At 46.5% G+C, this 14,645-nt stretch overlaps 1 long non-coding RNA gene across 3 annotated transcripts; it reads left to right on the top strand.

Annotated features, from left to right (window-relative positions):
• Positions 1-34: 34 nt before the first annotated feature.
• On the top strand, positions 35-11,208 carry LOC102253944. Of its 3 annotated transcripts, none has more exons than XR_314402.2 (3): positions 35-418; positions 492-638; positions 11,006-11,208. It is a non-coding gene; the product is annotated as an uncharacterized LOC102253944 (long non-coding RNA). The 3 variants fall into 3 exon arrangements; XR_001359496.1 differs by adding an exon at positions 4,524-4,570 and having other exon boundaries at positions 35-638; XR_001359495.1 differs by adding an exon at positions 2,399-2,496 and having other exon boundaries at positions 35-638.
• Positions 11,209-14,645: the final 3,437 nt, after the last annotated feature.

The following is a 14,645-nucleotide window of genomic DNA, read 5'->3' as shown; positions in this document are numbered from 1 at the left end:
GCGAGCCGACCGCCTTCCAGTCCCCGCGGCTAACCCTTCCCCCGCGACCTGGGCCTTTAATTAGAAATGCCGCCACCTCTTTGCAAAGGGATAAAAGGCTGAAAGGGGGGGGCCAGATCCTGGAGGGAGTGCCCCAAGGTTTGGGAGCGAAATTAGAACAAGCTTGGAAAATTAAGATGATCAAAGAGTTAATGTCATTTTATCCAGGCTCAAAACGCGCTTTCCAAAAATTAGAATGTTCTTTCCCCTCCCGTTGACCAAAATAACGTCAGCCCCTAGTTTGAAACATTTCCTCTCTCGGAAACCCCCAAACACCATCCTCCTTAACCAGCGACTCCATGGAGAAGGGTACGGTCCCTCCTAACAGCAGCGCCCTTTCAAACCACAGTTTGAAATCCGAAGTTCCTGCGGAGTCATGGTTAGCGCGAACATTAATATAATAATTAATGCCCTGCTGACCATTAATAGCTTTAACTGAACTGTTTTTTCAGAGATGGGCCTTCCGGGCGAGAAAGGCAGTTCGCCGCAGCCTGCACCTCCGGAGGCAGGTTTCTGCGTTTGGGAGCAGTCCGTCTCCAGCCTCGTGATCTGCTGGATGGGAGCAATGCTGCGGGTACATCCCAGGACTGCTGTGAGCTGTAAGTGAGTTGTTATATTTGAAGTTCTGACAATAGTGCCTGGCACAGTTTCCAGCGGTCGCCAACCGGTAGTCCGAAGACCACTGGTGGTCCGTGAGGTCCGAAAGGTTGGCGACCGCTGGCTCTAGACCATATGTAAGTGTTTGAAGAGAAAAAGGCTGAAACTTGTTAACATAAAAACATTCAAACATGTAAAGAACTTTTGTAAGTTTATTTGAGCCAAACTGTGGACAACTGCTGGGAAGCAGAACCTCAATGAATTGAGAGAATGCTCCAGAAAATGGCGGGTTTTTTCAATCTATTTTATAGATTAGAAAGGCAGGAGACAGCAAAGTGGGGGAAACCCCTGGGATTGGAGAAAAAGTAAAATGATAGACACATACTTAGGTGGGTGCAGGATAGTTAACTATCAACAATCTATATTTATAAAAGGCAAGTGACCAGTCACTATGACGATAACTGTGGCCCCAACCTCCTGTGGCCCCTCCCCTTCACCGGCCCAGCCCGATTGGGCCCCATCGAATTCATGCACGGGGCCTCTAGTTAACATGATAACAATGACAATGAAGGAATTTGTGGTCTCTGTCCTGGTGTCCAAGCACATTAGGTTGTGCCCTGAGGGGTCTGGAAAAAGAGTACTTACAAGTTACCCAGACATTTCAAGGGTATGTTATCACAGGTGCAAAAAGACAATAGGCTTAGTTAAGGTAAAGGTTGACCTTTTCAGGGAAGATACCTGCCTAGGCTGTAACTGCCCACCATAACTGCTTTTAGTTAAAGTTTAATTTCAGACCATCCTTTGTGGTGACTTTAGGTCTCTGAGTTTGCAAGACCCCCACGCAGGCCTCCCTGAGCTGGTCAGGTTAGCATGTGGCTCCCCCGCCCTCCCCTCAAACTGGAAAGGGAACTTTTGTTGGGGCCACGGGGACAGCCTACACAAGTAATTTCCAGCCTCTGCCCCAGTGATTCTGGGATCGAACCAATGAGCTGATAGGGTCCTACAGTCTAAGAGGACTTAAGTCAATAGCATCCTCTTTTAAAACAATACATTTCCTTAAATTCAAAAACATTTTTGGGGAAAAATACTAAAGAAAATCAAGGGTATTAGAAAACATAAATGTTCTTTCCATTCTTGAGGTTAACGAGAAGGAGGTGCCGTCCCAAATGTCTGTGGGGTGAGTGGAGTGCGTTTGTGCTCATTTGAGTCAGCCTCTTCTCCCCAGTCTTTCCTCCACTAGACATCTGACAGTCTTCAAGGACTTCTGCAGAGGTGTTTAAAGTCCAGGATCTGCCTGCGGGAATTTTGAACCTGACTGACCCACAGCTAAGGGGATATTAAGTAGCTGAGAGGAAGAAGAGCTAGATAAAACAATGCCATGTCCTCCGTGAACTTCGCCCCAAAACCCACCTTCCTTATCATTCCTATCACTTTTCCCACAATATTTTATCTCATAAATTTTCAAACAGAGTTGGAAGAGTTTACAGTAAATACCACCTAGATTCTATGGTTCACATTGTCCTGTGCTTGCTTTTCCACACTAGCCATCTACTGCTCCCTCTAGCCATCTAGCCATTTGGTTACAACACTTGTTTCAACCTTTTGCTTTTGTTAGTTTTATGTGGCTTAAACAGGCTGATACATTTCTTGCTTTTTGTTTGTTTGTATTTCATTACTATATCCCCAGCACCTTTTGGCACAAAGTAGGACCTTAATAAATATTTCTTGAATGAATGAAGAGACACCATGTGTCAATTTGTAGATTCCCAAGGGCCACTGAGCACAAGGAGGGGCAAGCAGGAAGCAGCAGATCCGTGTCACGTGACTGAAGGAAGGAATAAGTGAACAAACGTGGAAGAGGTGAGAAAGTCCCAAGCCAAGTCCACTTCCCTCTCTGGAGGGAAAGGTGTTCCCTGATCAGCAGTCGCCAGCCGGTGGTCCGTGAGGTCCGAAAGGTTGGCGGCCGCTGCCCTAGATCATATTGATGCTGCTGCTACTCTGCTTTCCTGGCATTCTAAGTCACTGTCTCCAAACTAGTTGAACCAACTCATTAACTAAGCTAACTCATTACACACCTTTGCACTGTTTAGTAGTAATATCTGTGGAAGGGTCCTAGTGCAGTGTTTTAATGGAACACAAATACACACAAATTCACTTCTAAATATAGCTTAAGTATTTTTGGCCAAAGCATAAAAGACTTGTTACACACTTTTAAATTATTTCATTGATATTCAAAAGCTATAAAGCCAAATAAATAAATTGGGTGGTAAAAATTGGCTTAACAAATACAAGGGCAGCACCATATTAAAGATGTCACAATGGGCTTTAAATGTGCCTAGCCCTAGCTGGTTTGGCTCAGTGGATAGAGCATTGGCCTACGGACTGAAGGGTCCTGGGTTTGATTCCAGTCAAGGGCACATGCCAGGGTTGTGGGCTTGATCCCCAGTAGGAGGCAGCCGGTCAATGATTCACTCTCATCATTGATGTTTCTATCTCTCTCTCCCTCTCCGAAATCAATAAATATATATATATATATTTAAAATATATTTTATTGATTTTTTTTACAGAGAGGAAGGGAGAGGGATAGAGAGTTAGAAACATCGATGAGAGAGAAACATTAATCAGCTGCCTCCTGCACACTCCCTACTGGGGATGTGCCCGCAACCAAGGTACATGCCCTTGACCGGAATCGAACCTGGGACCTTTCAGTCCGCAGGCCGACGCTCTATCTACTGAGCCAAACCGGTTAGGGCAATAAAATATATATTTTTAAAAAAGATGTTCAAGTCACGTCTGAGCCTACCGTAGCAATTACAATGCGGATTCTGAATTAAGTGATTTTGTTTTCTGTCCTCCTCCCCCTCCCTCAAAGGGGGGAGGGCAGGAGGGGAAGGTTTTCAATAAAATCCAGAGTTTGAACAGATTCAAGGAAACACATTTTCTCGATATCTGTGATCATCTATTGTATCAGATTTCAGCCTGATCAAGTTCTTGCCTTGTTCACACAGAGATGGAGTCAGCATGAGTGTGCAGCTGTGCTGTAGCCAAGGTAGAGACACAGCTGTTGACGGTCCCCACCTTCCCTCTTCTCTCCAGCGTAGCTAGAGTTCCCAGCTAGACAAGGATCATTACATGAAAGTTCTCCCCCAGGTGCTTCCCACCGTGACTAATTCTTTAATTTCTTACCACATTTCCCAGCAGAAAATATGTTCTTACACCTCAGCATGTCTCTGAAGCATTTCAGTTCTCTGTATTGCCTTTCTAACTACTTTCTGCCTTTAAAAAAAAGTATTCCCTTTCAATTACAGTTGACATTCAACATTAGTTTGTATTAGTCGGATGCACAGCATCGTGTTTAGACAGTCACATACTTCACAAAGCGACTGCTTGGTGCCTTTTGTCAATCAGCCTGCTCTGGAAGGATGACCAGGTGACATTAAAGTGCTTCACACCTGGCCCTGGGGTCTTAATCGCTCTCAGATGTGGTCAGGCATCTGGTCCGTCTCCGACATTGGCACCAGCAACATGGGGAATGCCAGTCCTCGAGTCCCACACCCGGAACCAGTGAATGGGAATTCTGCGGGGGGCGGGGGGCGGGGGCGGAGGTGACAAGGCCCTGGAAGTTTGAGAACTACTGACCTAGTGGAGAGAAGATAAGGTCTATGCAGAAAAGTAAGGTGTACATTTTTGCATTGAGACTAAACTTTATAACCTTTGGCAAGTTTCTCTTTTTCTTTGGCTAGTTTATTAATTTGTATATGCCTCAGTTTCTTCAACTGCTACATGATACCTGGCATGTAGGGTGGTCATGAAAACATGCAGACATGTGGTCACAGAGTAGCTGTTAAATAAACATCATGTCCCTCCCCCTTCTATTTCTACCGCAGCTCTGATTTATACAGACGCCCCACCGCGTAGGGATTAGGAGCCCAAGGTAAGGATTCCTAACTCCCAAGGGCACAATCAAGTAAAAATTAAAAGATAATGTCCAGCCCTAGCTGGTTTGGCTCAGTGGATAGAGCATCAGCCTGGGGACTGAAAGGTCCCAGGGTTCAATTCTGGTCAAGGGCACATGTCCGGGTTACGGGCTCGATCCCCAGTGGGGGGCATGCAGGAGGCAGCCAATCAATGATTCTCTCTCATCATCGATGTTTCTATCTCTCTCTCCCTCTCCCTTCCTCTCTGAAATCAATAAAAATATATTTTTAAAAAAATAGGTCTCAACCAGCAGGCTGGAAGGGGAAAGGAATTTTTAGGACCGGGGAATGGCAATGGGCAGAGACACAGAGAAAATACAGAATTAAAATGACAAGGTCAAAGGACTTCGTAACCTACAAAACGTGACTCCAATGCAAGTGGCTCATTTTGTTGAATTCGATCGCTATCCTGATTTGTGCAGCTACACCCTCCCCGCCGTGACACAGCAGGTGCAGGCGCGCAGGACCTCTGCGTCCCTGCTGGCCCACCTCCGGAAGTCCCATGCGCCCCAAGAAGCCCTCCCAGACTTTGGCAAAGCTCACACACACGGTAGTTCTATGGAGGTCTTCTCGCTTCTCCTCACACTGGAACTTTCCACGGTGATTCTGTGAAAATAAGACTGAGCTAAAGGCAGTTCAGTTGTTTTGCCCAGCCAGCTCCCAGTGCCCAGGAAGAGCAGGGCTGGCTCCCAGCACATGCCATTGTGCCAGCTGTCCGTGTTCTACGCCTTTAGCTTCACTTAGCTCCCAGCTTGCATCTCAGACCCATATCTGACCTTGTTTCTCTTCCTGTCACCAAACTACCACCCTTGCCACCCTACTTTCTGCAAGGACTTCTCATCTTCTCTAACAGCCCATAGTAATGGATGTCTATCCCTCCCTCGCCTGGGTGGCCAGGGATGCACTGGTGTGTGAGTGCTGGGACTGAGGTGAGGCAGGAGGACCCAGGGTGTGAGGTGCAGGAGCCCTGACTCTGGGATGCATTGTGGGGTGGGCCTTAGAATGGAGCCCTCCCTCCCCGTGTGCCTGAGGCCTCACCCCCCAGCCAGGTGACTGGGTGACCGGCCTCCACGAAAGGAGAATCAGAGGGCGAGCAGCTGGCGGTGCCCCCAGCAGGGGCAGAGTGACAGTCGGGTGGCGCGGGTGGAGACTGGTGGCCAAGGGTGGCACGTTGGATATTCCTGGGGTGATGCACTGAGGGGCTAATTGGCGTCGGAGAACAAATGAGATTAGCGGAGGGAGCGGGCTAGTCTGTCCAGGGGTCAGATGGCATGTGGGGGAAGTTGTTTGGGTCTGGAAGTACACTCTCCCCAAGTCATTGGGAGAGAAAAGGAGTTCGATTCTGCTTCATCATGTGAGTGCAGTGTGTCAGGGCGAGGCCGAGGCTTCGAGGGAGAGGACCCGGTGTTTCAGAACTACTATTAGTCAGAGACTAAACACATGAAGGAAAGCCACAGATTCCCAGGAAAACATGTGTGCACATGCATGTAAGTAGAATTTTGAGTATAATTTACTCACACCCAGCACAGCCCATTAGATGCCAGCCAGCCCGGGAGCCAGGAGAGGAGGTGGGGAGGGTGCAGCCCCTGGGAGGGAGCATGGCCGCCTGCACACACGGAGGTCCGGGCACTGAGGCTGCAGGGGCAGCATCTGCAGGCTTCCGCCCAGGTGTCCACTCCCATCCCCGGCCCCCAGGGTGCAGCCACTATGGGAACAGTATGGAGGTTCCTCAAAAAATAAAGACTACAGCCATCACATGATCCAGCAACCCCACTTCTGGACATACATCCAAGGAAAATGGAAGGAGAAGAGGGTATCAAAGAGCTATCCATATCCCATGCCCTTGCAGCATTATTCACAACAGCCAATATACAAAAATGGCAGATGACAGGATAAAAATATGTATTACATACAATGGAATATTATGCAGCCACGAGGAAAAAGAAAATCCTGCCAATTGTGCAAAATGGATGGAGCTTGAGGGCATTTCTCTAAGTGGGGGAAAACGCAAACATAGAAACAGCATAGGAAAGTTGCCAGCAGCTGGGGAGTGGGAAATGGGGGAGGTTAGTAAAAGGGTACAGGCTTTCAGCTATAAAGTGAACCAGGTCTGAGGACCTATGTAAAACGTGTGCCCGTCATTGAGAAGGCTGTGATCTTGTATAACTGGACTTTGCCAAGAGAGTGGAGCTTACAACTTCTCGCCACACAGATACACAACAGATAGACACGGAGGATGGAGGTGTTGACTATCTGGATGGGGCAACCAGTCACCATGTACACAAGTATCAAGCCACGGCCTGCACATTTTGACATTAGCAACTTTGTCAATTATACCTCAGTAAGCAAAATTGTCTTTAAAAAAGTAAAACATCTTTCAAAAATGATAGGGAACAACATGGCAAACCTGGGCCGAAGGCTTCTTTGTAAAGACGCCGTAGCAGCCAGAAGGACGTTGGACCCCAGGACTTGCCATGAGCACTGTAGAAGCCCCGGGGGGAAGACACGAGCTTAGCCGGGCCTGGATGGAAGACACGGCAGTCGAAGTATGTAAGAGGCCAATGCCTGGAGATGGCTATTTCCAGTGAGAACTGAATTGTTTTTTCTTCTCCCTCACATTGCCCCTTTAAGGTGGTTTCCTGAAAATTGATTTGCCTATATACCGTTAGATTCCCCTGCATGGGCTGCACAATTTTGCATTGCCATCAGCAATATATGAGGGTGTCTGATAATTCACAGCCATGCTGAGTGTGCGGTCACTTTTGGGTTTCTGACAATCTGAGAGTCTAGATGAAATGATGGTTGAGAAATAGTGTCTCTCAGTGGGGTTTTTTGTTTGTTTTTGTTAATCCTCACCCTAGGATCTTTTTTTCCATTGATTTTTAGAACGGATGAGAGGAGGAGACACAGAAACATCAGTTGGTTGCCTCCCACATGAGCTCCAATCAGCTCTGGGGCTCGAGCCTGCAACTGAGGTATATGCCCTTGACCAGAATTGAACCCGAGACCCTCCAGTCCTTGGGCCAATGCTCTAACCACTGAGCCACCAGTGGCTAAGGTTCTTTTTGTTTTTTAATTTACCTTTATTATTGAAAGCATTACAGATGTCCCCCTTTCCTCCTCTCCATTGACCTTCTCCACCCTGATCCTGTCCCCAAGCCTTCACTGCACTGTCTGTGTCCATGGGTTATGCATGTAAGTTCTTTGGTTAACCTCTCCCTACCACCCCTATCCCCCTCTGAGATTCATCAATCTGTTCCATGCTTCCATGTCTGTTTATTTTGTTCAATTTTGTTCATTAGGCTCCACATGGGTGAGATCATGTGATACTTGTCTTTCTCTGACTGGCTTATTTTGATACAAGGTTTTGTTTTTTTATATAGTTTCTTTTTATTTATTTATTCATTTATTTAATCGTCACTTGAGGACATTCCCCACCCCCAACCTTTTTTAAAAAAAATATATTTTATTGATTTTTTACAGAGAGGAAGAGAGAGGGATAGTTAGAAACATCGATCAGCTGCCTCCTGCACACTCCCCACTGGGGATGTGCCCACAACCAAGGTACATGCCCTTGACCGGATTCGAACCTGGGACCTTTCAGTCCACAGGCCAACGCTCTATCCACTGAGCCAAACTGGTTAGGGCCACCCCCAACCTTTTTTAAGAGAGAGTGGAAGGGAGAGGGAGAGACAGAAACACCAATGTGAGACAGACACATTGATCAGTTGCCTCCTGCATGCTGCCAACCAGGGCCAGGAGCCTGCAACTGAGGTATGTGCCTTTGACCAGAATCGAACCTGGGACCCTTCAGTCGGCAGGCTGCTGCTCTATCCACTGAGCCAAACCGGCCAGGGCCTGACTGGCTTATTTTGCTTATCATAATCCTCTCCAGATCCTTCCATCAGTGTTTTTGTTTTAATATATTTTTATTGATTTCAGAGAGGGAGAGGGAGAAATAGAAACATCAATGATGAGAATCATGGATTGGCTGCCTCCCACATGCTCCCCACTGGAGGGTGAGCCGTAACCTGGCATGTGCCCTTGACCGGAATCAAATCTGGGACCCTTCAGTCCACAGGCCGACATTCTATTAGGGCCAGGAGCCTGCAACTGAGGTATGTGCCTTTGACCAGAATCGAACCTGGGACCCTTCAGTCGGCAGGCTGCTGCTCTATCCACTGAGCCAAACCGGCCAGGGCCTGACTGGCTTATTTTGCTTATCATAATCCTCTCCAGATCCTTCCATCAGTGTTTTTGTTTTAATATATTTTTATTGATTTCAGAGAGGGAGAGGGAGAAATAGAAACATCAATGATGAGAATCATGGATTGGCTGCCTCCCACATGCTCCCCACTGGAGGGTGAGCCGTAACCTGGCATGTGCCCTTGACCGGAATCAAATCTGGGACCCTTCAGTCCACAGGCCGACATTCTATTCACTAACCCAAACCGGCTAGGGCCATGGTCGGCAAACTGCGGCTCGAGAGCCACATGCGGCTCTTTGGCCCCTTGAGTGTGGCTCTTCCACAAAATACCATGTGTGGGCGCGTGTACAGTGCGATTGAAACTTCGTGGCTCATGTGCAGGAGTCGGTTTTCGGCCTGAGAGGGTCTATTTTGAAGAAGTGGCGTTGATATTTGGCTCTGTTGACTAATGAGTTTGCTGACCGCTGGGCTAGGGCAGCATCAGCACTGTTTTAGCTGACTTTCTCTTACTAGGGTTGAGCACAACAATCTTTTCTTTGGTTGAAGGTACTATTTTTGGTGGACCATCTTTTAGCGAATGTTGTCCATTGTCCTGTTATGCTTTTGATCTCATCATTTTATATTTTGTTTCTCATTTGTTTTACGATATGCTTATGTTTTTTGCCTTGCAAATGTTTTTTAACCCACACGTACTCACATTTCTAAAGAAATTACAGTGGGGCCTTGACTTATGAGTGTCCCGACTAACGAGTTTTTTGAGATACCAGCTGTTTCTCGGCCGATTTTTTGCATTGAGTTGATAGAGTAATTTGAGTTAACGGGCTCCTTAACGAGCTCGGTCTCGGAACGAATTAAACTCGTAAGTCAAGGCCCCACTGTAACTCCTGTTTCTTGTGGGACTTGTGTAATGTTTTTACATTTAGGTCTCAAATGTATTTCACTAATACTGTTTTTCAGGTCTTTAATATACTGACTAATTTTCTGTCTACTTGTATCAAACTAGAATTGCGAATTTATTTATCTGTTTTTCCTCTTAGGTCTGTCAGTTTTGTTTTTTGTTTTTAAATATATTTTATTGACTTTTTAGAGAGAGGAAGGGAGAGGGATAGAGAGTTAGCAACATCGATGAGAGAGAAACACTGATCAGCCGCCTCCCGTACACCCCCCACTGGGGATGTGCCCGCAACCAAGGCACATGCCCTTGACTGGAATCGAACCCGGGTCCCTTCAGTCTGCAGGCCGACGCCCCATCCACTGAGCCAAACCGGTTAGGGCAGGTCTGTCAGTTTTTATTTCATGAACTTAGAAGCTCTGAATTAGGCGCAGACTTAATATTGGCAGGTCTTTGTGCTGAGCCAACCCTTTTGTTATTAGGAAGTGATCTTTGTCCTTGGTGTCGCTTGTCTTGAGGTTTACTGTCTCCTGTAACATCGTCCTCCAGCCTCCGTAGGAGCAATGCCTGCGTGGCCTGTCTGCACATTAGAACCTGTGGGAGGATTATCTGACGGGTTTCAGAGAAGATACGGAGAACAGACCTCAGAAAACTGAGAAGCATAGAGAAGTGGATGCGAGGCCTGTGTCCCGTGAAAAGCAATTTCCCCATGCCTGGGAAAAGGTCATGTGATCGGAACTCATGGAGGAAAGTCAGAAATTCCCTGTAATTTGGTGGAGCACTTTGGCACCTGAAGCATACCTTTCACAGATATTTTTGAGTGTCTGCTAATGGGCCCTGTGCTAGATGCAGAGGTCAGTTTTTAAAAATATATATATCTTTATTGATTTCAGAGAGGGAGAGGGATAGAAACATCAATGATGAGAATCATCAATCACATGCCTCCCACATGGCCCCCACTGGGGATTAAGCCTGCAACCTGGGCATGTGCCCTGACTTGTGACCTTCATGGTTCATAGGTAGATGCTCAACCACTGAGCCACACTGTCCAGGCGATGCAGAGGTCAGTTTGAGATTGCGCTCCTGTAAGGGTCTGCAGCCAGAGCAATGAGGCTAGGGCATTTGACAGTATTGCTTATGATATTTGTGTGTCTCCGTGAATAAAATCAATGTCTTTTTGGCAGCAAAGTGAACCGCTAATGTTAGGGGCAGAAATAGAATAGTGAGGAGTAGCTATGGTTATAGGAAATACTAATCATGCTCTGTTAACTGTGATTGTTCTGTTCTGATTAGAGAAAGCACATTGCGATCCACTCTCCTTTTCTGCGAACTGCCTACCGTCATGGAGATTAACCACCTTGTTGCTGAAACAGTCCGGTCCCAGAGGTGCCCACCCTCTGTGACCCGCCTCCCGCACTGCCTGTAACCTGCACCCATTGTACCTCGCCTACCTCGAGTGCCTGCAATTCCTACTTCCCCATGTAATCTTTGTTCTTCTACCCAATATAAGCAGCTGGCTTATGGGGGGAGGGGGTAAGAGCAGATTTTCGTGGATGGCCTGCTGCTCTCCTATGCTACCGGCAAGATTGGAATAAACACTCACACATGATTCAACCCTGTCTGTTTACTTGGCAAAAGTCGTGACAGGCAGCCCAGACCCACTGGCTGTCCGGTTTCACTAAGATGAAGGGTAAGAGTCTATTTAGTGAGTAAAAGTGGATTATTGGCCAACAATGTATCATAGGAACACGGAGTAAGCGTGACAGTGAGTATCTGTAACAGGAACTGTCACCGCGAATTGTAGGCTTCTATTAAGACGGCCCAGACTCACCCATGAAGGAAAAATGTGAATGAATTTTAGGTATTTAAATATTTTCAAAGGCCCCTTCTAATTCTAATATTACAGAAGCTTAATATTAAAATGAAGTTTTTATATTTCTCTCTTAAAAGGCTACTTCTCCCAGCCACTCTGTCAGGGCTGTCGCCACACCAGTTACCATCTGGACAGATTTACCAGGAAATCAATGAGACCTTCACGTGCAATGGCCCTTATTAGGGACTCACTTTTGTACCTGACTTTGACTCTAAGTCCATATTCTCTTTCTTAAGGAGAGGCCCAAGAACTGTAAAGCTTCAGGTCACCTAAGACTTAGAGATGCCTCTGGTGGAACCTGAGAATTCGTCTTCTTATTCACCTCATCTTATTTGGTTCTAAGGTTTACTATTTCAGTCTTCACAGTTCTCTCAGATTTTGCTCTTTCTCCTCAATTTCTGATTCTACTTGTTTAGTTCAGGGCTTCCTCGCTTGAAAACTGTGTCACAGTGACAGCTTGACAGCTGGTTTTCCTGATGCAATATTGCTCCAAATGAATCCACCCTATTTAAAGCTGCCAGGCCAATTAAAAACCAACACTGCTGCCCGGCCAGTGTGGCTCAGTGAGTAAAAGTGGATTATTGGCCACTCGACCAGGAGGTCACGGTTTGATTCCTGGTCAGGATACATGCCCCGGTTGCAGGCTTGATCCCCAGGGGGGATGTGCAGGAGGTAGCTGATCAATGATTCTCATTATTGTTTCTCTTTCTCCCTCTCCCTTCCTCTCTGAAATCAATAAAAAAATATATTTTAAAAACAAAACAAAAACACTGCTTATTTTGCAAACTTACCATCCAGCGTAAGATATTCTGATCTTTGCACTATCACCGATCTTCTGAAACTGGGAAGCTTAAATGCCCGGGCAAAAGTGGCAATCAGCCCTGGCTGGTGTTGCTCAGAGGTTAAGGGCATCAGCCCAGCACACTGACCGGCCTTGGGTTCAATCCCCGGCCCCAGTAGGGGAGCAGGCGGGAGGTAACCAATCGATGTTTCTCTCTCTTTCTCCCCCTCCCTCCCTCTCTAAAAAAATCAATGGAAAAAATATCCTCAGGTGAGGATTAACAAAAAAGTGGCAATCAACCAGAGGGTAAGTGAAGCCACAAGAGGAATGTGACATTTTTAAAAGAGCATTATTTTTGCCTGATAGCGTGTAGTTCAAACGATTACTGCCCACTTTCTTCTTATATCAATCAGGTATAAAGCTGAATGCGACAGTTAAACAATTTGGACCTCAGATGCAGAAAACTGGATTCATCATTATTCTTGGCTCATGACATTCTCTTCATCAGCGCGGTCAGCCATGCTGCCACTTCCCATGACATCACCACCAACAGGGAAACCAGGACATAAATTTACATTTACATTCACCTCTGATGCTCCATTACCTCACCCAGCCTTTTCCCATTCAAGCCAACACCAGCAAAATCATCATTCGCTTGCTTTTTCTTTTAACATCCTAAACAGTGTTTGGGGGGGATTTTTATAAAGTTATTAACTTTATGAAAAGCCTAATGCATGTTGTATATAATTTTTAAGAAATTACTCTTTTCACTCTATATTATACAGGTGGGACAAAATTAGGTTTATAGTTGTGTGTATGGGAAATAATAATACAAAAATAAACTGCTTCATGTACCCACATCTGTAAACCTACTTTTGCTCCACCCTGTATTTCTAGGATTAATCCATATTGTGCTGTATAAATATATCCTAACTTACCACTTTATAGATTAAAAGAAAATGAGGCCCATAGAAATTAAATCACTTGCTCAAGTACTACAGCTTGCATGAGTTGGGTTAGGAGTCAAACCTGAAGGCCTGCCCAATTGTTGTAGCTTAGTGACTGTGTTGACCTATGAACCAGGTGGTCATGGTTGCAGTCCGGGTTTGGGCACATGCCCGGGGTTGTGGACTTGATCCCCAGTGGTGGGCCTGCAGAAAGCAATTGATGATTCTCATCATTGACTAGAAGCCCGGCACATGAAATTCATGTGCAGGTACAGTCCCTAGGCCTGGCCTGCGATCAGGGCCATTTTCCCCAGCTGCTCACGCCACCCACCCCCAGTTCTGTTCCCCGTTCACCATTGGGCAATCAGAGCCTGCTGGCCTCACTGGCCCCGACCCCATCACAGGTTGCCCTCTGTGTGTGGGGAGACCAGCAGGGTGGGGGCCTTGGCCTGGTGCCGCCTGCATCCCCCTCCCACCCACCCCTGGTTCCCCATTTGCCATCGGGTGATGGGAGCATGCCAGCTGGGGAAAGGGACCAAGAGGTAGTCAGGGCACCTCACAGTGACTGGTCTAGAGGTCATTTCCCTGTTAGGGTCAATTTGCATATTACCCTTTTATTATATAGGATGTTTCTATCTCTCCCTCTCCATTCCTCTCTAAAATCATCGATAATAATAAAAGAGTAATATGCAAATCGACCGAACGGTCGAACAGCGGAACGACCGTCAGAAGCCGGGGCTGTGAGGGCCGAGGGCCAAGCCCCTTGCACAAATTTCTTTCATCGGACCTCTAGTTAAAAATATAAAAACAAATGAACCAAAAAACCTGAAGCCCGTATCCTTTCATACCTCAGTCATAAGCAGGGATTAAATTTCTCTCTTAACCTTTACAATGCCTAGCCTAGTACTGAACATTTTTTTAAAAGAACAGTATTATTATTACTAAGCCCACTTATAATGTGAGAATACTGCAGGCATATTTGTCATTTGCCTTTCACAGGAAGTCACCTGAGGGTGTACAACATAAAGTATAGACGAAGGAGGGAGATGCGGGTCCAGGGGACAGCAAACCCTACCCTAGAGAAAGGTAAAGGAAGTCCCAGGACAAAAGCCTGGTCATAGAAACGGGAGGACAGTGAACTCTGGTGGGTGGTCCTCATGGGGAAACCTGAGAGCTTAGAACCTGAAAATATGACAAAAAAATCGGCAGGATGCAGAACAGCTGTTATGAATTTGCCTCTAGCACTGGTTCCAACGTGGGGCCCAAGTTATGACACTGTTGCCCTGGAGGAGGGAACATCCTAGCAGTGCCTGGTTCTGCAGTAAACGTGCT

Source organism: Myotis brandtii, unplaced genomic scaffold (assembly GCF_000412655.1).
Source record: "Myotis brandtii unplaced genomic scaffold, ASM41265v1 scaffold64, whole genome shotgun sequence".
NCBI classification, from domain to species: domain Eukaryota; kingdom Metazoa; phylum Chordata; class Mammalia; order Chiroptera; family Vespertilionidae; genus Myotis; species Myotis brandtii.
Note: the sequence above shows the minus strand (reverse complement) of the source record. Positions and strands in the feature narration are given on the sequence as shown.